General features: G+C 43.7%; 47 non-coding genes across 47 annotated transcripts; all 47 read right to left on the bottom strand.

The window, feature by feature from the left end:
- Positions 1-163: 163 nt before the first annotated feature.
- On the bottom strand, positions 164-236 carry trnak-uuu (transfer RNA lysine (anticodon UUU)). The gene has a single exon. It is a non-coding gene; the product is annotated as a tRNA-Lys (tRNA).
- Positions 237-555: 319 nt separating this feature from the next.
- Positions 556-628, bottom strand: trnak-uuu (transfer RNA lysine (anticodon UUU)). Its single transcript has one exon. It is a non-coding gene; the product is annotated as a tRNA-Lys (tRNA).
- Positions 629-919: 291 nt separating this feature from the next.
- Positions 920-992, bottom strand: trnak-uuu (transfer RNA lysine (anticodon UUU)). The gene has a single exon. It is a non-coding gene; the product is annotated as a tRNA-Lys (tRNA).
- A 319-nt stretch (positions 993-1,311) lies between these two features.
- trnak-uuu (transfer RNA lysine (anticodon UUU)) lies at positions 1,312-1,384 on the bottom strand. Its single transcript has one exon. It is a non-coding gene; the product is annotated as a tRNA-Lys (tRNA).
- Positions 1,385-1,675: 291 nt separating this feature from the next.
- Positions 1,676-1,748, bottom strand: trnak-uuu (transfer RNA lysine (anticodon UUU)). The gene has a single exon. It is a non-coding gene; the product is annotated as a tRNA-Lys (tRNA).
- A 319-nt stretch (positions 1,749-2,067) lies between these two features.
- Positions 2,068-2,140, bottom strand: trnak-uuu (transfer RNA lysine (anticodon UUU)). The gene has a single exon. It is a non-coding gene; the product is annotated as a tRNA-Lys (tRNA).
- Positions 2,141-2,431: 291 nt separating this feature from the next.
- On the bottom strand, positions 2,432-2,504 carry trnak-uuu (transfer RNA lysine (anticodon UUU)). The gene has a single exon. It is a non-coding gene; the product is annotated as a tRNA-Lys (tRNA).
- A 291-nt stretch (positions 2,505-2,795) lies between these two features.
- Positions 2,796-2,868, bottom strand: trnak-uuu (transfer RNA lysine (anticodon UUU)). Its single transcript has one exon. It is a non-coding gene; the product is annotated as a tRNA-Lys (tRNA).
- Positions 2,869-3,159: 291 nt separating this feature from the next.
- trnak-uuu (transfer RNA lysine (anticodon UUU)) lies at positions 3,160-3,232 on the bottom strand. Its single transcript has one exon. It is a non-coding gene; the product is annotated as a tRNA-Lys (tRNA).
- Positions 3,233-3,523: 291 nt separating this feature from the next.
- trnak-uuu (transfer RNA lysine (anticodon UUU)) lies at positions 3,524-3,596 on the bottom strand. Its single transcript has one exon. It is a non-coding gene; the product is annotated as a tRNA-Lys (tRNA).
- Positions 3,597-3,888: 292 nt separating this feature from the next.
- On the bottom strand, positions 3,889-3,961 carry trnak-uuu (transfer RNA lysine (anticodon UUU)). Its single transcript has one exon. It is a non-coding gene; the product is annotated as a tRNA-Lys (tRNA).
- A 290-nt stretch (positions 3,962-4,251) lies between these two features.
- Positions 4,252-4,324, bottom strand: trnak-uuu (transfer RNA lysine (anticodon UUU)). Its single transcript has one exon. It is a non-coding gene; the product is annotated as a tRNA-Lys (tRNA).
- A 291-nt stretch (positions 4,325-4,615) lies between these two features.
- Positions 4,616-4,688, bottom strand: trnak-uuu (transfer RNA lysine (anticodon UUU)). Its single transcript has one exon. It is a non-coding gene; the product is annotated as a tRNA-Lys (tRNA).
- A 318-nt stretch (positions 4,689-5,006) lies between these two features.
- trnak-uuu (transfer RNA lysine (anticodon UUU)) lies at positions 5,007-5,079 on the bottom strand. Its single transcript has one exon. It is a non-coding gene; the product is annotated as a tRNA-Lys (tRNA).
- Positions 5,080-5,369: 290 nt separating this feature from the next.
- On the bottom strand, positions 5,370-5,442 carry trnak-uuu (transfer RNA lysine (anticodon UUU)). The gene has a single exon. It is a non-coding gene; the product is annotated as a tRNA-Lys (tRNA).
- A 291-nt stretch (positions 5,443-5,733) lies between these two features.
- trnak-uuu (transfer RNA lysine (anticodon UUU)) lies at positions 5,734-5,806 on the bottom strand. Its single transcript has one exon. It is a non-coding gene; the product is annotated as a tRNA-Lys (tRNA).
- Positions 5,807-6,125: 319 nt separating this feature from the next.
- Positions 6,126-6,198, bottom strand: trnak-uuu (transfer RNA lysine (anticodon UUU)). The gene has a single exon. It is a non-coding gene; the product is annotated as a tRNA-Lys (tRNA).
- Positions 6,199-6,489: 291 nt separating this feature from the next.
- On the bottom strand, positions 6,490-6,562 carry trnak-uuu (transfer RNA lysine (anticodon UUU)). Its single transcript has one exon. It is a non-coding gene; the product is annotated as a tRNA-Lys (tRNA).
- A 291-nt stretch (positions 6,563-6,853) lies between these two features.
- Positions 6,854-6,926, bottom strand: trnak-uuu (transfer RNA lysine (anticodon UUU)). Its single transcript has one exon. It is a non-coding gene; the product is annotated as a tRNA-Lys (tRNA).
- A 319-nt stretch (positions 6,927-7,245) lies between these two features.
- Positions 7,246-7,318, bottom strand: trnak-uuu (transfer RNA lysine (anticodon UUU)). Its single transcript has one exon. It is a non-coding gene; the product is annotated as a tRNA-Lys (tRNA).
- A 291-nt stretch (positions 7,319-7,609) lies between these two features.
- trnak-uuu (transfer RNA lysine (anticodon UUU)) lies at positions 7,610-7,682 on the bottom strand. Its single transcript has one exon. It is a non-coding gene; the product is annotated as a tRNA-Lys (tRNA).
- A 293-nt stretch (positions 7,683-7,975) lies between these two features.
- trnak-uuu (transfer RNA lysine (anticodon UUU)) lies at positions 7,976-8,048 on the bottom strand. Its single transcript has one exon. It is a non-coding gene; the product is annotated as a tRNA-Lys (tRNA).
- A 319-nt stretch (positions 8,049-8,367) lies between these two features.
- Positions 8,368-8,440, bottom strand: trnak-uuu (transfer RNA lysine (anticodon UUU)). Its single transcript has one exon. It is a non-coding gene; the product is annotated as a tRNA-Lys (tRNA).
- A 291-nt stretch (positions 8,441-8,731) lies between these two features.
- On the bottom strand, positions 8,732-8,804 carry trnak-uuu (transfer RNA lysine (anticodon UUU)). The gene has a single exon. It is a non-coding gene; the product is annotated as a tRNA-Lys (tRNA).
- A 291-nt stretch (positions 8,805-9,095) lies between these two features.
- On the bottom strand, positions 9,096-9,168 carry trnak-uuu (transfer RNA lysine (anticodon UUU)). The gene has a single exon. It is a non-coding gene; the product is annotated as a tRNA-Lys (tRNA).
- A 292-nt stretch (positions 9,169-9,460) lies between these two features.
- Positions 9,461-9,533, bottom strand: trnak-uuu (transfer RNA lysine (anticodon UUU)). The gene has a single exon. It is a non-coding gene; the product is annotated as a tRNA-Lys (tRNA).
- A 291-nt stretch (positions 9,534-9,824) lies between these two features.
- trnak-uuu (transfer RNA lysine (anticodon UUU)) lies at positions 9,825-9,897 on the bottom strand. The gene has a single exon. It is a non-coding gene; the product is annotated as a tRNA-Lys (tRNA).
- Positions 9,898-10,216: 319 nt separating this feature from the next.
- trnak-uuu (transfer RNA lysine (anticodon UUU)) lies at positions 10,217-10,289 on the bottom strand. The gene has a single exon. It is a non-coding gene; the product is annotated as a tRNA-Lys (tRNA).
- Positions 10,290-10,580: 291 nt separating this feature from the next.
- On the bottom strand, positions 10,581-10,653 carry trnak-uuu (transfer RNA lysine (anticodon UUU)). The gene has a single exon. It is a non-coding gene; the product is annotated as a tRNA-Lys (tRNA).
- A 291-nt stretch (positions 10,654-10,944) lies between these two features.
- On the bottom strand, positions 10,945-11,017 carry trnak-uuu (transfer RNA lysine (anticodon UUU)). The gene has a single exon. It is a non-coding gene; the product is annotated as a tRNA-Lys (tRNA).
- Positions 11,018-11,309: 292 nt separating this feature from the next.
- Positions 11,310-11,382, bottom strand: trnak-uuu (transfer RNA lysine (anticodon UUU)). The gene has a single exon. It is a non-coding gene; the product is annotated as a tRNA-Lys (tRNA).
- Positions 11,383-11,700: 318 nt separating this feature from the next.
- On the bottom strand, positions 11,701-11,773 carry trnak-uuu (transfer RNA lysine (anticodon UUU)). The gene has a single exon. It is a non-coding gene; the product is annotated as a tRNA-Lys (tRNA).
- Positions 11,774-12,092: 319 nt separating this feature from the next.
- trnak-uuu (transfer RNA lysine (anticodon UUU)) lies at positions 12,093-12,165 on the bottom strand. Its single transcript has one exon. It is a non-coding gene; the product is annotated as a tRNA-Lys (tRNA).
- A 291-nt stretch (positions 12,166-12,456) lies between these two features.
- On the bottom strand, positions 12,457-12,529 carry trnak-uuu (transfer RNA lysine (anticodon UUU)). Its single transcript has one exon. It is a non-coding gene; the product is annotated as a tRNA-Lys (tRNA).
- A 291-nt stretch (positions 12,530-12,820) lies between these two features.
- trnak-uuu (transfer RNA lysine (anticodon UUU)) lies at positions 12,821-12,893 on the bottom strand. The gene has a single exon. It is a non-coding gene; the product is annotated as a tRNA-Lys (tRNA).
- Positions 12,894-13,185: 292 nt separating this feature from the next.
- trnak-uuu (transfer RNA lysine (anticodon UUU)) lies at positions 13,186-13,258 on the bottom strand. Its single transcript has one exon. It is a non-coding gene; the product is annotated as a tRNA-Lys (tRNA).
- Positions 13,259-13,549: 291 nt separating this feature from the next.
- Positions 13,550-13,622, bottom strand: trnak-uuu (transfer RNA lysine (anticodon UUU)). The gene has a single exon. It is a non-coding gene; the product is annotated as a tRNA-Lys (tRNA).
- Positions 13,623-13,940: 318 nt separating this feature from the next.
- trnak-uuu (transfer RNA lysine (anticodon UUU)) lies at positions 13,941-14,013 on the bottom strand. The gene has a single exon. It is a non-coding gene; the product is annotated as a tRNA-Lys (tRNA).
- Positions 14,014-14,304: 291 nt separating this feature from the next.
- Positions 14,305-14,377, bottom strand: trnak-uuu (transfer RNA lysine (anticodon UUU)). Its single transcript has one exon. It is a non-coding gene; the product is annotated as a tRNA-Lys (tRNA).
- A 319-nt stretch (positions 14,378-14,696) lies between these two features.
- Positions 14,697-14,769, bottom strand: trnak-uuu (transfer RNA lysine (anticodon UUU)). Its single transcript has one exon. It is a non-coding gene; the product is annotated as a tRNA-Lys (tRNA).
- Positions 14,770-15,060: 291 nt separating this feature from the next.
- On the bottom strand, positions 15,061-15,133 carry trnak-uuu (transfer RNA lysine (anticodon UUU)). Its single transcript has one exon. It is a non-coding gene; the product is annotated as a tRNA-Lys (tRNA).
- A 291-nt stretch (positions 15,134-15,424) lies between these two features.
- On the bottom strand, positions 15,425-15,497 carry trnak-uuu (transfer RNA lysine (anticodon UUU)). Its single transcript has one exon. It is a non-coding gene; the product is annotated as a tRNA-Lys (tRNA).
- A 291-nt stretch (positions 15,498-15,788) lies between these two features.
- trnak-uuu (transfer RNA lysine (anticodon UUU)) lies at positions 15,789-15,861 on the bottom strand. Its single transcript has one exon. It is a non-coding gene; the product is annotated as a tRNA-Lys (tRNA).
- A 291-nt stretch (positions 15,862-16,152) lies between these two features.
- trnak-uuu (transfer RNA lysine (anticodon UUU)) lies at positions 16,153-16,225 on the bottom strand. The gene has a single exon. It is a non-coding gene; the product is annotated as a tRNA-Lys (tRNA).
- A 317-nt stretch (positions 16,226-16,542) lies between these two features.
- On the bottom strand, positions 16,543-16,615 carry trnak-uuu (transfer RNA lysine (anticodon UUU)). The gene has a single exon. It is a non-coding gene; the product is annotated as a tRNA-Lys (tRNA).
- Positions 16,616-16,932: 317 nt separating this feature from the next.
- Positions 16,933-17,005, bottom strand: trnak-uuu (transfer RNA lysine (anticodon UUU)). The gene has a single exon. It is a non-coding gene; the product is annotated as a tRNA-Lys (tRNA).
- A 264-nt stretch (positions 17,006-17,269) lies between these two features.
- On the bottom strand, positions 17,270-17,342 carry trnak-uuu (transfer RNA lysine (anticodon UUU)). Its single transcript has one exon. It is a non-coding gene; the product is annotated as a tRNA-Lys (tRNA).
- Between the last annotated feature and the right edge of the window lie 3,032 nt (positions 17,343-20,374).

Raw genomic sequence — 20,374 nt, 5'->3', positions numbered from 1 at the left:
CCACAGTCTCTTTGGCTATCTTGTCTTTTGAAACAAGCACTCTGATTCTAGAACTCTTAATTTGAACCGATTTCAAGGTGAGTGCAGCACACATTGTGATGGGGGACTCACGAAGGTCATTTTCCCTGTAGTGTGAAGTAGAATTTCTTAATGAACACAGCACCGCCTGAACAGGGACTTGAACCCTGGACCCTCAGATTAAAAGTCTGATGCTCTACCGACTGAGCTATCCAGGCTTCGGAAAGAGGTTTTGGTTGCCGGAAAATTCGCCTGGTGAACTAATTCTACAGAAGAAAATGAGTGACAGACCGAGGGAGATATATCTTGGTTGATTGTGGAATATCATGAAAAGGATGCACACTGGTCCACAGTGTCTTTGGCTGTTTTGTCTTTTGAAACAAGTACTCTGACTGTAGAACTCTTAATTTGAACCGTTTTCAAGATGAGCGCAGCACATATTGTGATGGGGGGACATGAGTTCCAGCAGCATGATGGACTCTCTTGAAGGTCTTTTGGCCTGTACTGTTAAGTAGAATTTCTTAAAGAATACAGCACCGCCTGAACAGGGACTTGAACCCTGGACCCTCAGATTAAAAGTCTGATGCTCTACCGACTGAGCTATCCAGGCTTCGGAAGGAGGTTTTGGTGGCCGGAAAATTCGCCTGGTGAACTAATTCTACAGAAGAAAATGAGAGACAGACCGAGGGAGTTAATCTTGGTTGATTGTGGAATATCATGAAAAGGATGCACAATGGTCCACAGTCTCTTTGGCTATCTTGTCTTTTGAAACAAGCACTCTGACTCTAGAACTCTTAATTTGAACCGATTTCAAGGTGAGTGCAGCACACATTGTGATGGGGGACTCTTGAAGGTCTTTTTCCCTGTAGTGTTTAGTAGAATTTCTTAATGAACACAGCACCGCCTGAACAGGGACTTGAACCCTGGACCCTCAGATTAAAAGTCTGATGCTCTACCGACTGAGCTACCCAGGCTTCGGAAAGAGGTTTTGGTGGCCGGAAAATTCGCCTGGTGAACTAATTCTACAGAAGAAAATGAGTGACAGACCGAGGGAGATATATCTTGGTTGATTGTGGAATATCATGAAAAGGATGCACACTGGTCCACAGTGTCTTTGGCTGTTTTGTCTTTTGAAACAAGTACTCTGACTGTAGAACTCTTAATTTGAACCGTTTTCAAGATGAGCGCAGCACATATTGTGATGGGGGGACATGAGTTCCAGCAGCATGATGGACTCTCTTGAAGGTCTTTTGGCCTGTACTGTAAAGTAGAATTTCTTAAAGAATACAGCACCGCCTGAACAGGGACTTGAACCCTGGACCCTCAGATTAAAAGTCTGATGCTCTACCGACTGAGCTATCCAGGCTTCGGAAAGAGGTTTTGGTGGCCGGAAAATTCGCCTGGTGAACTAATTCTACAGAAGAAAATGAGAGACAGACCGAGGGAGTTAATCTTGGTTGATTGTGGAATATCATGAAGAGGATGCACAATGGTCCACAGTCTCTTTGGCTATCTTGTCTTTTGAAACAAGCACTCTGACTCTAGAACTCTTAATTTGAACCGATTTCAAGGTGAGTGCAGCACACATTGTTATGGGGGACTCTTGAAGGTCTTTTTCCCTGTAGTGTTTAGTAGAATTTCTTAATGAACACAGCACCGCCTGAACAGGGACTTGAACCCTGGACCCTCAGATTAAAAGTCTGATGCTCTACCGACTGAGCTACCCAGGCTTCGGAAAGAGGTTTTGGTGGCCGGAAAATTCGCCTGGTGAACTAATTCTACAGAAGAAAATGAGTGACAGACCGAGGGAGATATATCTTGGTTGATTGTGGAATATCATGAAAAGGATGCACACTGGTCCACAGTGTCTTTGGCTGTTTTGTCTTTTGAAACAAGTACTCTGACTGTAGAACTCTTAATTTGAACCGTTTTCAAGATGAGCGCAGCACATATTGTGATGGGGGGACATGAGTTCCAGCAGCATGATGGACTCTCTTGAAGGTCTTTTGGCCTGTACTGTAAAGTAGAATTTCTTAAAGAATACAGCACCGCCTGAACAGGGACTTGAACCCTGGACCCTCAGATTAAAAGTCTGATGCTCTACCGACTGAGCTATCCAGGCTTCGGAAGGAGGTTTTGGTGGCCGGAAAATTCGCCTGGTGAACTAATTCTACAGAAGAAAATGAGTGACAGACCGAGGGAGTTAATCTTGGTTGATTGTGGAATATCATGAAAAGGATGCACAATGGTCCACAGTCTCTTTGGCTATCTTGTCTTTTGAAACAAGCACTCTGACTCTAGAACTCTTAATTTGAACCGATTTCAAGGTGAGTGCAGCACACATTGTGATGGGGGACTCTTGAAGGTCTTTTTCCCTGTAGTGTTTAGTAGAATTTCTTAATGAACACAGCACCGCCTGAACAGGGACTTGAACCCTGGACCCTCAGATTAAAAGTCTGATGCTCTACCGACTGAGCTACCCAGGCTTCGGAAAGAGGTTTTGGTGGCCGGAAAATTCGCCTGGTGAACTAATTCTACAGAAGAAAATGAGTGACAGACCGAGGGAGTTAATCTTGGTTGATTGTGGAATATCATGAAAAGGATGCACAATGGTCCACAGTCTCTTTGGCTATCTTGTCTTTTGAAACAAGCACTCTGATTCTAGAACTCTTAATTTGAACCGATTTCAAGGTGAGTGCAGCACACATTGTGATGGGGGACTCACGAAGGTCATTTTCCCTGTAGTGTGAAGTAGAATTTCTTAATGAACACAGCACCGCCTGAACAGGGACTTGAACCCTGGACCCTCAGATTAAAAGTCTGATGCTCTACCGACTGAGCTATCCAGGTTTCGGAAAGAGGTTTTGGTGGCCGGAAAATTCGCCTGGTGAACTAATTCTACAGAAGAAAATGAGTGACAGACCGAGGGAGTTAATCTTGGTTGATTGTGGAATATCATGAAAAGGATGCACAATGGTCCACAGTCTCTTTGGCTATCTTGTGTTTTGAAACAAGCACTCTGACTCTCGAACTCTTAATTTGAACCGATTTCAAGGTGAGTGCAGCACACATTGTGATGGGGGACTCATGAAGGTCTTTTGGCCTGTACTGTACAGTAGAATTTCTTAAAGAACACAGCACCGCCTGAACAGGGACTTGAACCCTGGACCCTCAGATTAAAAGTCTGATGCTCTACCGACTGAGCTATCCAGGCTTCGGAAAGAGGTTTTGGTGGCCGGAAATTTCGCCTGGTGAACTAATTCTACAGAAGAAAATGAGTGACGGACCGAGGGAGTTAATCTTGGTTGATTGTGGAATATCATGAAAAGGATGCACAATGGTCCACAGTCTCTTTGGCTATCTTGTCTTTTGAAACAAGCACTCTGACTCTAGAACTCTTAATTTGAACCGATTTCAAGATGAGCGCAGCACACATTGTGATGGGGGACTCACGAAGGTCTTTTTCCCTGTAGTGTGAAGTAGAATTTCTTAATGAACACAGCACCGCCTGAACAGGGACTTGAACCCTGGACCCTCAGATTAAAAGTCTGATGCTCTACCGACTGAGCTATCCAGGCTTCGGAAAGAGGTTTTGGTGGCCGGAAAATTGGCCTGGTGAACTAATTCTACAGAAGAAAATGAGTGACAGACAGAGGGAGATATATCTTGGTTGATTGTGGAATATCATGAAAAGGATGCACACTGGTCCACAGTGTCTTTGGCTGTTTTGTCTTTTGAAACAAGCACTCTGACTGTAGAACTCTTAATTTGAACCGTTTTCAAGATGAGTGCATCACACATTGTGATGGGGGACTCTCGAAGGTCTTTTGGCCTGTACTGTAAAGTAGAATTTCTTAAAGAACACAGCACCGCCTGAACAGGGACTTGAACCCTGGACCCTCAGATTAAAAGTCTGATGCTCTACCGACTGAGCTACAAAGGCTTCGGAGGAGATTTTGGTGGCCGGAAAATTCGTCCGGTGAACTAATTCTACAGAAGAAAATGAGTGACAGACCGAGGGAGTTAATCTTGGTTGATTGTGGAATATCATGAAAAGGATGCACAATGGTCCACAGTCTCTTTGGCTATCTTGTCTTTCGAAACAAGCACTCTGACTCTAGAACTCTTAATTTGAACCGATTTCAAGGTGAGTGCAGCACACATTGTGATGGGGGACTCATGAAGGTCTTTTGGCCTGTACTGTAAAGTAGAATTTCTTAAAGAACACAGCACCGCCTGAACAGGGACTTGAACCCTGGACCCTCAGATTAAAAGTCTGATGCTCTACCGACTGAGCTATCCAGGCTTCGGAAGGAGGTTTTGGTGGCCGGAAAATTCGCCTGGTGAACTAATTCTACAGAAGAAAATGAGAGACACACCGAGGGAGTTAATCTTGGTTGATTGTGGAATATCATGAAAAGGATGCACAATGGTCCACAGTCTCTTTGGCTATCTTGTCTTTTGAAACAAGCACTCTGACTCTAGAACTCTTAATTTGAACCGATTTCAAGGTGAGTGCAGCACACATTGTGATGGGGGACTCTTGAAGGTCTTTTTCCCTGTAGTGTTTAGTAGAATTTCTTAATGAACACAGCACCGCCTGAACAGGGACTTGAACCCTGGACCCTCAGATTAAAAGTCTGATGCTCTACCGACTGAGCTACCCAGGCTTCGGAAAGAGGTTTTGGTGGCCGGAAAATTCGCCTGGTGAACTAATTCTACAGAAGAAAATGAGTGACAGACCGAGGGAGTTAATCTTGGTTGATTGTGGAATATCATGAAAAGGATGCACAATGGTCCACAGTCTCTTTGGCTATCTTGTCTTTTGAAACAAGCACTCTGACTGTAGAACTGTTAATTTGAACCGATTTCAAGATGAGCGCAGCACATATTGTGATGGGGGGACATGAGTTCCAGCAGCATGATGGACTCTCTTGAAGGTCTTTTGGCCTGTACTGTAAAGTAGAATTTCTTAAAGAACACAGCACTGCCTGAACAGGGACTTGAACCCTGGACCCTCAGATTAAAAGTCTGATGCTCTACCGACTGAGCTATCCAGGCTTCGGAAGGAGGTTTTGGTGGCCGGAAAATTCGCCTGGTGAACTAATTCTACAGAAGAAAATGAGTGACAGACCGAGGGAGTTAATCTTGGTTGATTGTGGAATATCATGAAAAGGACGCACAATGGTCCACAGTCTCTTTGGCTATCTTGTCTTTTGAAACAAGCACTCTGACTCTAGAACTCTTAATTTGAACCGATTTCAGGTTGAGTGCAGCACACATTGTGATGGGGGACTCTTGAAGGTCTTTTCCCTGTAGTGTGAAGTAGAATTTCTTAATGAACACAGCACCGCCTGAACAGGGACTTGAATCCTGGACCCTCAGATTAAAAGTCTGATGCTCTACCGACTGAGCTATCCAGGCTTCGGGAAGAGGTTTTGGTGGCCGGAAAATTCCCCTGGTGAACTAATTCTACAGAAGAAAATGAGTGACAGACCGAGGGAGTTAATCTTGGTTGATTGTGGAATATCATGAAAAGGACGCACACTGGTCCACAGTCTCTTTGGCTATCTTGTCTTTTGAAACAAGCACTCTGACTCTAGAACTCTTAATTTGAACCGATTTCAGGTTGAGTGCAGCACACATTGTGATGGGGGACTCTTGAAGGTCTTTTTCCCTGTAGTGTGAAGTAGAATTTCTTAATGAAGACAGCACCGCCTGAACAGGGACTTGAATCCTGGACCCTCAGATTAAAAGTCTGATGCTCTACCGACTGAGCTATCCAGGCTTCGGAAAGAGGTTTTGGTGGCCGGAAAATTCGCCTGGTGAACTAATTCTACAGAAGAAAATGAGTGACAGACCGAGGGAGATATATCTTGGTTGATTGTGGAATATCATGAAAAGGATGCACACTGGTCCACAGTGTCTTTGGCTGTTTTGTCTTTTGAAACAAGTACTCTGACTGTAGAACTCTTAATTTGAACCGTTTTCAAGATGAGCGCAGCACATATTGTGATGGGGGGACATGAGTTCCAGCAGCATGATGGACTCTCTTGAAGGTCTTTTGGCCTGTACTGTAAAGTAGAATTTCTTAAAGAACACAGCACTGCCTGAACAGGGACTTGAACCCTGGACCCTCAGATTAAAAGTCTGATGCTCTACCGGCTGAGCTATCCAGGCTTCGGAAGGAGGTTTTGGTGGCCGGAAAATTCGCCTGGTGAACTAATTCTACAGAAGAAAATGAGTGACAGACCGAGGGAGTTAATCTTGGTTGATTGTGGAATATCATGAAAAGGATGCACAATGGTCCACAGTCTCTTTGGCTATCTTGTCTTTTGAAACAAGCACTCTGACTCTAGAACTCTTAATTTGAACCGATTTCAGGTTGAGTGCAGCACACATTGTGATGGGGGACTCTTGAAGGTCTTTTTCCCTGTAGTGTGAAGTAGAATTTCTTAATGAACACAGCACCGCCTGAACAGGGACTTGAACCCTGGACCCTCAGATTAAAAGTCTGATGCTCTACCGACTGAGCTACCCAGGCTTCGGAAAGAGGTTTTGGTGGCCGGAAAATTCGCCTGGTGAACTAATTCTACAGAAGAAAATGAGTGACAGACCGAGGGAGTTAATCTTGGTTGATTGTGGAATATCATGAAAAGGATGCACAATGGTCCACAGTCTCTTTGGCTATCTTGTCTTTTGAAACAAGCACTCTGACTCTAGAACTCTTAATTTGAACCGATTTCAAGGTGAGTGCAGCACACATTGTGATGGGGGACTCACGAAGGTCTTTTTCCCTGTAGTGTGAAGTAGAATTTCTTAATGAACACAGCACCGCCTGAACAGGGACTTGAACCCTGGACCCTCAGATTAAAAGTCTGATGCTCTACCGACTGAGCTATCCAGGCTTCGGAAAGAGGTTTTGGTGGCCGGAAAATTCGCCTGGTGAACTAATTCTACAGAAGAAAATGAGTGACAGACCGAGGGAGATATATCTTGGTTGATTGTGGAATATCATGAAAAGGATGCACAATGGTCCACAGTCTATTTGGCTATCTTGTCTTTTGAAACAAGCACTCTGACTGTAGAACTGTTAATTTGAACCGATTTCAAGATGAGCGCAGCACATATTGTGATGGGGGGACATGAGTTCCAGCAGCATGATGGACTCTCTTGAAGGTCTTTTGGCCTGTACTGTAAAGTAGAATTTCTTAAAGAACACAGCACTGCCTGAACAGGGACTTGAACCCTGGACCCTCAGATTAAAAGTCTGATGCTCTACCGACTGAGCTATCCAGGCTTCGGAAGGAGGTTTTGGTGGCCGGAAAATTCGCCTGGTGAACTAATTCTACAGAAGAAAATGAGTGACAGACCGAGGGAGTTAATCTTGGTTGATTGTGGAATATCATGAAAAGGACGCACAATGGTCCACAGTCTCTTTGGCTATCTTGTCTTTTGAAACAAGCACTCTGACTCTAGAACTCTTAATTTGAACCGATTTCAGGTTGAGTGCAGCACACATTGTGATGGGGGACTCTTGAAGGTCTTTTTCCCTGTAGTGTGAAGTAGAATTTCTTAATGAACACAGCACCGCCTGAACAGGGACTTGAACCCTGGACCCTCAGATTAAAAGTCTGATGCTCTACCGACTGAGCTATCCAGGCTTCGGGAAGAGAGGTTTTGGTGGCCGGAAAATTCCCCTGGTGCACTAATTCTACAGAAGAAAATGAGTGACAGACCGAGGGAGTTAATCTTGGTTGATTGTGGAATATCATGAAAAGGACGCACAATGGTCCACAGTCTCTTTGGCTATCTTGTCTTTTGAAACAAGCACTCTGACTCTAGAACTCTTAATTTGAACCGATTTCAGGTTGAGTGCAGCACACATTGTGATGGGGGACTCTTGAAGGTCTTTTTCCCTGTAGTGTGAAGTAGAATTTCTTAATGAACACAGCACCGCCTGAACAGGGACTTGAACCCTGGACCCTCAGATTAAAAGTCTGATGCTCTACCGACTGAGCTATCCAGGCTTCGGAAAGAGGTTTTGGTGGCCGGAAAATTCGCCTGGTGAACTAATTCTACAGAAGAAAATGAGTGACAGACCGAGGGAGATATATCTTGGTTGATTGTGGAATATCATGAAAAGGATGCACACTGGTCCACAGTGTCTTTGGCTGTTTTGTCTTTTGAAACAAGTACTCTGACTGTAGAACTCTTAATTTGAACCGTTTTCAAGATGAGCGCAGCACATATTGTGATGGGGGGACATGAGTTCCAGCAGCATGATGGACTCTCTTGAAGGTCTTTTGGCCTGTACTGTAAAGTAGAATTTCTTAAAGAACACAGCACTGCCTGAACAGGGACTTGAACCCTGGACCCTCAGATTAAAAGTCTGATGCTCTACCGACTGAGCTATCCAGGCTTCGGAAGGAGGTTTTGGTGGCCGGAAAATTCGCCTGGTGAACTAATTCTACAGAAGAAAATGAGTGACAGACCGAGGGAGTTAATCTTGGTTGATTGTGGAATATCATGAAAAGGACGCACAATGGTCCACAGTCTCTTTGGCTATCTTGTCTTTTGAAACAAGCACTCTGACTCTAGAACTCTTAATTTGAACCGATTTCAGGTTGAGTGCAGCACACATTGTGATGGGGGACTCTTGAAGGTCTTTTTCCCTGTAGTGTGAAGTAGAATTTCTTAATGAACACAGCACCGCCTGAACAGGGACTTGAACCCTGGACCCTCAGATTAAAAGTCTGATGCTCTACCGACTGAGCTACCCAGGCTTCGGAAAGAGGTTTTGGTGGCCGGAAAATTCGCCTGGTGAACTAATTCTACAGAAGAAAATGAGTGACAGACCGAGGGAGTTAATCTTGGTTGATTGTGGAATATCATGAAAAGGATGCACAATGGTCCACAGTCTCTTTGGCTATCTTGTCTTTTGAAACAAGCACTCTGACTCTAGAACTCTTAATTTGAACCGATTTCAAGGTGAGTGCAGCACACATTGTGATGGGGGACTCACGAAGGTCTTTTTCCCTGTAGTGTGAAGTAGAATTTCTTAATGAACACAGCACCGCCTGAACAGGGACTTGAACCCTGGACCCTCAGATTAAAAGTCTGATGCTCTACCGACTGAGCTATCCAGGCTTCGGAAAGAGGTTTTGGTGGCCGGAAAATTCGCCTGGTGAACTAATTCTACAGAAGAAAATGAGTGACAGACCGAGGGAGATATATCTTGGTTGATTGTGGAATATCATGAAAAGGATGCACAATGGTCCACAGTCTCTTTGGCTATCTTGTCTTTTGAAACAAGCACTCTGACTCTAGAACTGTTAATTTGAATCGATTTCAAGGTGAGTGCAGCACACATTGTGATGGGGGACTCATGAAGGTCTTTTTCCCTGTAGTGTGAAGTAGAATTTCTTAATGAAGACAGCACCGCCTGAACAGGGACTTGAATCCTGGACCCTCAGATTAAAAGTCTGATGCTCTACCGACTGAGCTATCCAGGCTTCGGGAAGAGGTTTTGGTGGCCGGAAAATTCCCCTGGTGAACTAATTCTACAGAAGAAAATGAGTGACAGACCGAGGGAGTTAATCTTGGTTGATTGTGGAATATCATGAAAAGGACGCACAATGGTCCACAGTCTCTTTGGCTATCTTGTCTTTTGAAACAAGCACTCTGACTCTAGAACTCTTAATTTGAACCGATTTCAAGATGAGCGCAGCACACATTGTGATGGGGGACTCACGAAGGTCTTTTTCCCTGTAGTGTGAAGTAGAATTTCTTAATGAACACAGCACCGCCTGAACAGGGACTTGAACCCTGGACCCTCAGATTAAAAGTCTGATGCTCTACCGACTGAGCTATCCAGGGTTCGGAAAGAGGTTTTGGTGGCCGGAAAATTCGCCTGGTGAACTAATTCTACAGAAGAAAATGAGTGACAGACAGAGGGAGATATATCTTGGTTGATTGTGGAATATCATGAAAAGGATGCACACTGGTCCACAGTGTCTTTGGCTGTTTTGTCTTTTGAAACAAGTACTCTGACTGTAGAACTCTTAATTTGAACCGTTTTCAAGATGAGCGCAGCACATATTGTGATGGGGGGACATGAGTTCCAGCAGCATGATGGACTCTCTTGAAGGTCTTTTGGCCTGTACTGTAAAGTAGAATTTCTTAAAGAACACAGCACCGCCTGAACAGGGACTTGAACCCTGGACCCTCAGATTAAAAGTCTGATGCTCTACCGACTGAGCTATCCAGGCTTCGGAAGGAGGTTTTGGTGGCCGGAAAACTCGCCTGGTGAACTAATTCTACAGAAGAAAATGAGTGACAGACCGAGGGAGTTAATCTTGGTTGATTGTGGAATATCATGAAAAGGATGCACACTGGTCCACAGTCTCTTTGGCTATCTTGTCTTTTGAAACAAGCACTCTGACTCTAGAACTGTTAATTTGAACCGATTTCAAGGTGAGTGCAGCACACATTGTGGTGGGGGACTCTTGAAGGTCTTTTTCCCTGTAGTGTGAAGTAGAATTTCTTAATGAACACAGCACCGCCTGAACAGGGACTTGAACCCTGGACCCTCAGATTAAAAGTCTGATGCTCTACCGACTGAGCTACCCAGGCTTCGGAAAGAGGTTTTGGTGGCCGGAAAATTCGCCTGGTGAACTAATTCTACAGAAGAAAATGAGTGACAGACCGAGGGAGTTAATCTTGGTTGATTGTGGAATATCATGAAAAGGATGCACAATGGTCCACAGTCTCTTTGGCTATCTTGTCTTTTGAAACAAGCACTCTGACTCTAGAACTCTTAATTTGAACCGATTTCAAGGTGAGTGCAGCACACATTGTGATGGGGGACTCACGAAGGTCTTTTTCCCTGTAGTGTGAAGTAGAATTTCTTAATGAACACAGCACCGCCTGAACAGGGACTTGAACCCTGGACCCTCAGATTAAAAGTCTGATGCTCTACCGACTGAGCTATCCAGGCTTCGGAAAGAGGTTTTGGTGGCCGGAAAATTCGCCTGGTGAACTAATTCTACAGAAGAAAATGAGTGACAGACCGAGGGAGATATATCTTGGTTGATTGTGGAATATCATGAAAAGGATGCACAATGGTCCACAGTCTCTTTGGCTATCTTGTCTTTTGAAACAAGCACTCTGACTCTAGAACTCTTAATTTGAACCGATTTCAGGTTGAGTGCAGCACACATTGTGATGGGGGACTCTTGAAGGTCTTTTTCCCTGTAGTGTGAAGTAGAATTTCTTAATGAACACAGCACCGCCTGAACAGGGACTTGAACCCTGGACCCTCAGATTAAAAGTCTGATGCTCTACCGACTGAGCTATCCAGGCTTCGGAAGGAGGTTTTGGTGGCCGGAAAATTCGCCTGGTGAACTAATTCTACAGAAGAAAATGAGTGACAGACCGAGGGAGTTAATCTTGGTTGATTGTGGAATATCATGAAAAGGACGCACAATGGTCCACAGTCTCTTTGGCTATCTTGTCTTTTGAAACAAGCACTCTGACTCTAGAACTCTTAATTTGAACCGTTTTCAAGATGAGCGCAGCACATATTGTGATGGGGGGACATGAGTTCCAGCAGCATGATGGACTCTCTTGAAGGTCTTTTGGCCTGTACTGTAAAGTAGAATTTCTTAAAGAACACAGCACTGCCTGAACAGGGACTTGAACCCTGGACCCTCAGATTAAAAGTCTGATGCTCTACCGACTGAGCTATCCAGGCTTCGGAAAGAGGTTTTGGTGGCCGGAAAATTCGCCTGGTGAACTAATTCTACAGAAGAAAATGAGTGACAGACCGAGGGAGATATATCTTGGTTGATTGTGGAATATCATGAAAAGGATGCACACTGGTCCACAGTGTCTTTGGCTGTTTTGTCTTTTGAAACAAGTACTCTGACTGTAGAACTCTTAATTTGAACCGTTTTCAAGATGAGCGCAGCACATATTGTGATGGGGGGACATGAGTTCCAGCAGCATGATGGACTCTCTTGAAGGTCTTTTGGCCTGTACTGTAAAGTAGAATTTCTTAAAGAACACAGCACCGCCTGAACAGGGACTTGAACCCTGGACCCTCAGATTAAAAGTCTGATGCTCTACCGACTGAGCTATCCAGGCTTCGGAAGGAGGTTTTGGTGGCCGGAAAACTCGCCTGGTGAACTAATTCTACAGAAGAAAATGAGTGACAGACCGAGGGAGTTAATCTTGGTTGATTGTGGAATATCATGAAAAGGATGCACAATGGTCCACAGTCTCTTTGGCTATCTTGTCTTTTGAAACAAGCACTCTGACTCTAGAACTGTTAATTTGAACCGATTTCAAGGTGAGTGCAGCACACATTGTGATGGGGGACTCTTGAAGGTCTTTTTCCCTGTAGTGTGAAGTAGAATTTCTTAATGAACACAGCACCGCCTGAACAGGGACTTGAACCCTGGACCCTCAGATTAAAAGTCTGATGCTCTACCGACTGAGCTACCCAGGCTTCGGAAAGAGGTTTTGGTGGCCGGAAAATTCGCCTGGTGAACTAATTCTACAGAAGAAAATGAGTGACAGACCGAGGGAGTTAATCTTGGTTGATTGTGGAATATCATGAAAAGGATGCACAATGGTCCACAGTCTCTTTGGCTATCTTGTCTTTTGAAACAAGCACTCTGACTCTAGAACTCTTAATTTGAACCGATTTCAAGGTGAGTGCAGCACACATTGTGATGGGGGACTCACGAAGGTCTTTTTCCCTGTAGTGTGAAGTAGAATTTCTTAATGAACACAGCACCGCCTGAACAGGGACTTGAACCCTGGACCCTCAGATTAAAAGTCTGATGCTCTACCGACTGAGCTATCCAGGGTTCGGAAAGAGGTTTTGGTGGCCGGAAAATTCGCCTGGTGAACTAATTCTACAGAAGAAAATGAGCGACAGACCGAGGGAGATATATCTTGGTTGATTGTGGAATATCATGAAAAGGATGCACAATGGTCCACAGTCTCTTTGGCTATCTTGTCTTTTGAAACAAGCACTCTGACTCTAGAACTGTTAATTTGAACCGATTTCAAGGTGAGTGCAGCACACATTGTGATGGGGGACTCATGAAGGTCTTTTTCCCTGTAGTGTGAAGTAGAATTTCTTAATGAACACAGCACCGCCTGAACAGGGACTTGAACCCTGGACCCTCAGATTAAAAGTCTGATGCTCTACCGACTGAGCTATCCAGGCTTCGGAAGGAGGTTTTGGTGGCCGGAAAATTCGCCTGGTGAACTAATTCTACAGAAGAAAATGAGTGACAGACCGAGGGAGTTAATCTTGGTTGATTGTGGAATATCATGAAAAGGACGCACAATGGTCCACAGTCTCTTTGGCTATCTTGTCTTTTGAAACAAGCACTCTGACTCTAGAACTCTTAATTTGAACCGATTTCAGGTTGAGTGCAGCACACATTGTGATGGGGGACTCTTGAAGGTCTTTTTCCCTGTAGTGTGAAGTAGAATTTCTTAATGAACACAGCACCGCCTGAACAGGGACTTGAACCCTGGACCCTCAGATTAAAAGTCTGATGCTCTACCGACTGAGCTATCCAGGCTTCGGAAAGAGGTTTTGGTGGCCGGAAAATTCGCCTGGTGAACTAATTCTACAGAAGAAAATGAGTGACAGACCGAGGGAGATATATCTTGGTTGATTGTGGAATATCATGAAAAGGATGCACACTGGTCCACAGTGTCTTTGGCTGTTTTGTCTTTTGAAACAAGTACTCTGACTGTAGAACTCTTAATTTGAACCGTTTTCAAGATGAGCGCAGCACATATTGTGATGGGGGACATGAGTTCCAGCAGCATGATGGACTCTCTTGAAGGTCTTTTGGCCTGTACTGTAAAGTAGAATTTCTTAAAGAACACAGCACTGCCTGAACAGGGACTTGAACCCTGGACCCTCAGATTAAAAGTCTGATGCTCTACCGACTGAGCTATCCAGGCTTCGGAAGGAGGTTTTGGTGGCCGGAAAATTCGCGTGGTGAACTAATTCTACAGAAGAAAATGAGTGACAGACCGAGGGAGTTAATCTTGGTTGATTGTGGAATATCATGAAAAGGACGCACAATGGTCCACAGTCTCTTTGGCTATCTTGTCTTTTGAAACAAGCACTCTGACTCTAGAACTCTTAATTTGAACCGATTTCAGGTTGAGTGCAGCACACATTGTGATGGGGGACTCTTGAAGGTCTTTTTCCCTGTAGTGTGAAGTAGAATTTCTTAATGAACACAGCACCGCCTGAACAGGGACTTGAACCCTGGACCCTCAGATTAAAAGTCTGATGCTCTACCGACTGAGCTATCCAGGCTTCGGAAAGAGGTTTTGGTGGCCGGAAAATTCGCCTGGTGAACTAATTCTACAGAAGAAAATGAGTGACAGACCGAGGGAGATATATCTTGGTTGATTGTGGAATATCATGAAAAGGATGCACACTGGTCCACAGTGTCTTTGGCTGTTTTGTCTTTTGAAACAAGTACTCTGACTGTAGAACTCTTAATTTGAACCGTTTTCAAGATGAGCGCAGCACATATTGTGATGGGGGGACATGAGTTCCAGCAGCATGATGGACTCTCTTGAAGGTCTTTTGGCCTGTACTGTAAAGTAGCATTTCTTAAGGAACACAGCACCGCCTGAACAGGGACTTGAACCCTGGACCCTCAGATTAAAAGTCTGATGCTCTACCGACTGAGCTATCCAGGCTTCGGAAGGAGGTTTTGGTGGCCGGAAAATTCGCCTGGTGAACTAATTCTACAGAAGAAAATGAGTGACAGACCGAGGGAGTTAATCTTGGTTGATTGTGGAATATCATGGAAAGGACGCACAATGGTCCACAGTCTCTTTGGCTATCTTGTCTTTTGAAACAAGCACTCTGACTCTAGAACTCTTAATTTGAACCGATTTCAGGTTGAGTGCAGCACACATTGTGATGGGGGACTCTTGAAGGTCTTTTTCCCTGTAGTGTGAAGTAGAATTTCTTAATGAACACAGCACCGCCTGAACAGGGACTTGAACCCTGGACCCTCAGATTAAAAGTCTGATGCTCTACCGACTGAGCTACCCAGGCTTCGGAAAGAGGTTTTGGTGGCCGGAAAATTCGCCTGGTGAACTAATTCTACAGAAGAAAATGAGTGACAGACCGAGGGAGTTAATCTTGGTTGATTGTGGAATATCATGAAAAGGATGCACAATGGTCCACAGTCTCTTAGGCTATCTTGTCTTTTGAAACAAGCACTCTGACTCTAGAACTCTTAATTTGAACCGATTTCAAGGTGAGTGCAGCACACATTGTGATGGGGGACTCACGAAGGTCTTTTTCCCTGTAGTGTGAAGTAGAATTTCTTAATGAACACAGCACCGCCTGAACAGGGACTTGAACCCTGGACCCTCAGATTAAAAGTCTGATGCTCTACCGACTGAGCTATCCAGGTTTCGGAAAGAGGTTTTGGTGGCCGGAAAACTCGCCTGGTGAACTAATTCTACAGAAGAAAATGAGTGACAGACCGAGGGAGTTAATCTTGGTTGATTGTGGAATATCATGAAAAGGATGCACAATGGTCCACAGTGTCTTTGGCTATCTTGTCTTTTGAAACAAGTACTCTGACTCTAGAACTGTTAATTTGAACCGATTTCAAGGTGAGTGCAGCACACATTGTGATGGGGGACTCTTGAAGGTCTTTTTCCCTGTAGTGTGAAGTAGAATTTCTTAATGAACACAGCACCGCCTGAACAGGGACTTGAACCCTGGACCCTCAGATTAAAAGTCTGATGCTCTACCGACTGAGCTACCCAGGCTTCAGAAAGAGGTTTTGGTGGCCGGAAAATTCGCCTGGTGAACTAATTCTACAGAAGAAAATGAGTGACAGACCGAGGGAGTTAATCTTGGTTGATTGTGGAATATCATGAAAACGATGCACAATGGTCCACAGTCTCTTTGGCTATCTTGTCTTTTGAAACAAGCACTCTGACTCTAGAACTCTTAATTTGAACCGATTTCAAGGTGAATGCAGCACACATTGTGATGGGGGACTCATGAAGGTCTTTTTCCCTGTAGTGTGAAGTAGAAATTCTTAATGAACACAGCACCGCCTGAACAGGGACTTGAACCCTGGACCCTCAGATTAAAAGTCTGATGCTCTACCGACTGAGCTATCCAGGCTTCGGAAAGAGGTTTTGGTGGCCGGAAAATTCGCCTGGTGAACTAATTCTACAGAAGAAAATGAGTGACAGACCGAGGGAGATATATCTTGGTTGATTGTGGAATATCATGAAAAGGATGCACACTGGTCCACAGTGTCTTTGGCTGTTTTGTCTTTTGAAACAAGTACTCTGACTGTAGAACTCTTAATTTGAACCGTTTTCAAGATCAGGCAGCACATATTGTGATGGGCGACATGAGTTCCAGCAGCATGATGGACTCTCTTGAAGGTCTTTTGGCCTGTACTGTAAAGTAGAATTTCTTAAAGGACACAGCACCGCCTGAACAGGGACTTGAACCCTGGACCCTCAGATTAAAAGTCTGATGCTCTACCGACTGTGCTATCCAGGCTTCGGAAGGAGGTTTTGGTGGCCGGAAAATTCGCCTGGTGAACTAATTCTACAGAAGAAAATGAGTGACAGACCGAGGGAGATATATCTTGGTTGATTGTGGAATATCATGAAAAGGATGCACACTGGTCCACAGTGTCTTTGGCTGTTTTGTCTTTTGAAACAAGTACTCTGACTGTAGAACTCTTAATTTGAACCGTTTTCAAGATCAGGCAGCACATATTGTGATGGGCGACATGAGTTCCAGCAGCATGATGGACTCTCTTGAAGGTCTTTTGGCCTGTACTGTAAAGTAGAATTTCTTAAAGGACACAGCACCGCCTGAACAGGGACTTGAACCCTGGACCCTCAGATTAAAAGTCTGATGCTCTACCGACTGTGCTATCCAGGCTTCGGAAGGAGGTTTTGGTGGCCGGAAAATTCGCCTGGTGAACTAATTCTACAGAAGAAAATGAGTGACAGACCGAGGGAGATATATCTTGGTTGATTGTGGAATATCATGAAAAGGATGCACACTGGTCCACAGTGTCTTTGGCTGTTTTGTCTTTTGAAACAAGCACTCTGACTGTAGAACTCTTAATTTGAACTGTTTTCAAGGTGAGTGCAGCACACATTGCCTGTACTGTGAAGTAGAATTTCTTGTAGAACACAGCACCGCCTGAACAGGGACTTGAACCCTGGACTCTCAGATTAAAAGTCTGATGCTCTACCGACTGAGCTACCCAGGCTTTGGAAGGTTGTTTTGGTGGCCGGAAAATTCGCCTGGTGAACTAATTCTACAGAAGAAAATGAGTGACAGACTGAGGGAGATATATCTTGGTTGATTGTGGAACATCATGAACAGGATGCACAGTGGTCCACAGTGTCTTTGGCTGTCTTGTCTTTTGAAACAAGCACTCTGACTGTAGAACTCTTAATTTGAACCGTTTTCAAGATCAGGCAGCACATATTGTGATTGGCGACATGAGTTCCAGCAGCATGATTGGTGAAAGTCTTTTGGCCTGTACTGTGAAGTAGAATTTCTTAAAGATCACAGCTCCACCTGAAAGGGACTTGAACCAGACTCATCTCCATCAGTCAGTGAACAAAACAGTCAGTGCCTTGGATTTGTACAAAAACATAGTAGATTTGACAGTTCCAGGATTAAGTTTCTCTGTGCTCTGAAGTGAATGCATACTTGCTTGAGGTGCTGATCGCTTGAATACAGAGCATCACTTTGGCCAGCTCTGAGAGGGTTTGAGAGGTGAGGGTATGTGGTTCAGTGATCCCTCCAGAAAACACGCTTGTATTATTGAGGGAAACACTCAGCCTGTTGATGTTAATGATCATGTGAAAAATCACTCAATTTAGAGGAAACACTGTGTGATCCATCCTCTCCATGGCCTCTGTATGTCAGACGAGACAGAGTGCAGGTCATTTGTTGTGACTGTGGGGTGATAGAGTTAACTGGGTTGTGTGTCTACTGTCCTGTGCCAGTGCAACCATAGCTGCAAATATTTTCTTTTCTTTGATTATTGTTATTGTTTTTTTTTTGTACATATGGAAATGCTATACAACCATTTTTAGGCTTTTTATCAGCACTAAACCATGTCACACAGCACTGGGAGAAAAGCTGGTCCCTGCATCATAACATCATTTTTGCTCATTGTTGTTTTCCAGTCCTTTCACTGCCAATCACTGAGAGGATAATTCTAAGATGACGCTTTCAACGACACATTTGCTATTACACAGTCAGAGTCATGCACACAGCTCTATATGCAAGTACCTCATACAGTACAGTCCTCCATCAAAACAACTGAACTACCTTTTCCACTATGGTCCTAACTTCTGTCAATGTGCACTTTGAGAAGTTCATGCATCACATGTGACACTTATTTCTTAGTGAAACAAATGCTGTTGCTAATTTTGTGCACCTTTTTGTTTTTTGCACTTTGACACGACCATTAAGCCTGCAATGATACACCTCACCAACTACTTTTGGATCACAAAAACACACCTTTTAGAAGTGGCCTTTCCTAATTCAACACAATTTACCCAATGGTTTTATTGTTCCTACTGCTTTATATTTATTGTTTATTGAATTTAATTTGAAATATATTACTGTTTTTTAGTTAGTATTAAATGTCCCCAGTATCTTGAAAGGCAAATAAAAATGTACTACAGTCTGCACTGTGGCATTGCCCTGTACCTGGAAACATGACAGCATGACACGGGCTCACTTTCAGTGGAAACATGGCTGCCACAGGTCACAACAGACTTTTTTGGCCAGTTAACAAAATACTCTAAATAAATCATTGTTTAGGGGAAGTATGGGATTTTTCAACCTTGATCTTCTGTTATAAATGTGGATGTGTGAGGGGAAAGTACTCACACAAACGATTAAATCTGGCTTCGTAGATTGGCTGTTAATGGAGAGAGTTAATGGTTGTTTGTCTCTATGTGGCCCTGTGATAGACCTGTCGCACTATGTCAGCTGAGTTTAGCACAGCCAGTGTTGTTTTTGGCAGCCATTTTAGAATTAGACTTAGTCTTTTTCAAAAAAAGAAGAAAAAAAAGAACTATAGTCTTTTCACAAATTAATTTAAGTCATAATTTAAATCAACGTCATGTTTTGGTCATGAAAAAAAGGGTTGTCAACGAAATTATTTCGTCATCGTCATCGTTGATGAAAATCAACACTAGGCACAGCTATAGCTATATATAGCTATAGCTATATAGAGGATAAAGTGGTAGAAGATGGATGGATTTCCACAGAGGTTAAACAACAATCTGGCGAAGACTGGCACTGAACATCCAGCTGGGTATTTATGGCAGGTGGTGAAGAGTGGCAATCAGCAGGAAAATGGTTTGGCCAAGGAGACAAAGACCAAACAAACAAATAAAAAGAAGACAAAGGGGATGGGGGATAACAATGCAAGGAGGTTCCTTCAAGGGCTGGTACGTAACACGGTGACAAAGGTAGCAAAGTGTTGAAGCCTTGGTGGAAGTCTGGGCTCGCTGAGTGCTCTTGTCCTAATATTTCTGTCGTGTCTGCAACAGAGTGAATGTGTAGTACTCCCGGAGTTATTTCAGTATCTTGAGCACTGTACTGGTTAGCTGTCATAAATCAAGCCTGTTGCAAGGAATCTTGTATAGCTTTCATACCTGCACTGTCATCCATACATGTTCCTGAAGTTGTCATGAGCAGGGATGAGAGTAGACCGGTACGATCGGGTACTGTGTACCACTAAAATATTCAATGGCAGTACACTGCAGTTGTCTGTCAGAACCTTCAGCAAGAAAACTGGTCTGTAAATGATATGTCAACTGAAACAATACATTAACTCCACATTAACTGCTTCTGAATCCTGTCTGAAATGGCCATGCTGTCTTTTGATCTATGAAGGACAAAGTATCTGGAGTGAAGATGGAATGATGAATCGCAGATTCAAAAGATGTTAAAATACAAATTCCCTCTTATATTCTAACCGCAGTAGGATATGGAGTAACAAGCTACAACCTCATTTTCAACCATCTACAAAGTGCAACATTAAACACAAACACTTTGCACCAAATTCATTCAACAATGCTCTGATTAGTCTGCACCTCTTTTTGTGCTCGTCTTTCAATTTAATTCATATTTACTGGCTGACATTCAATAACTTGACTCCTTAGGAAGATCAAATTCATTTTACACACCAAAAATATCCTATTTGAAAAAAAAGTTTTTATTGACTTACATGTAGTGTTACATGTTGCTGAGGTGAAGATTTTGGATTTT

Source organism: Solea solea, chromosome 16 (assembly GCF_958295425.1).
Source record: "Solea solea chromosome 16, fSolSol10.1, whole genome shotgun sequence".
NCBI lineage: Eukaryota > Metazoa > Chordata > Actinopteri > Pleuronectiformes > Soleidae > Solea > Solea solea.
The sequence above is the reverse complement of the archived record's forward strand: the minus strand, read 5'-3'. Positions and strand labels throughout refer to the sequence as shown.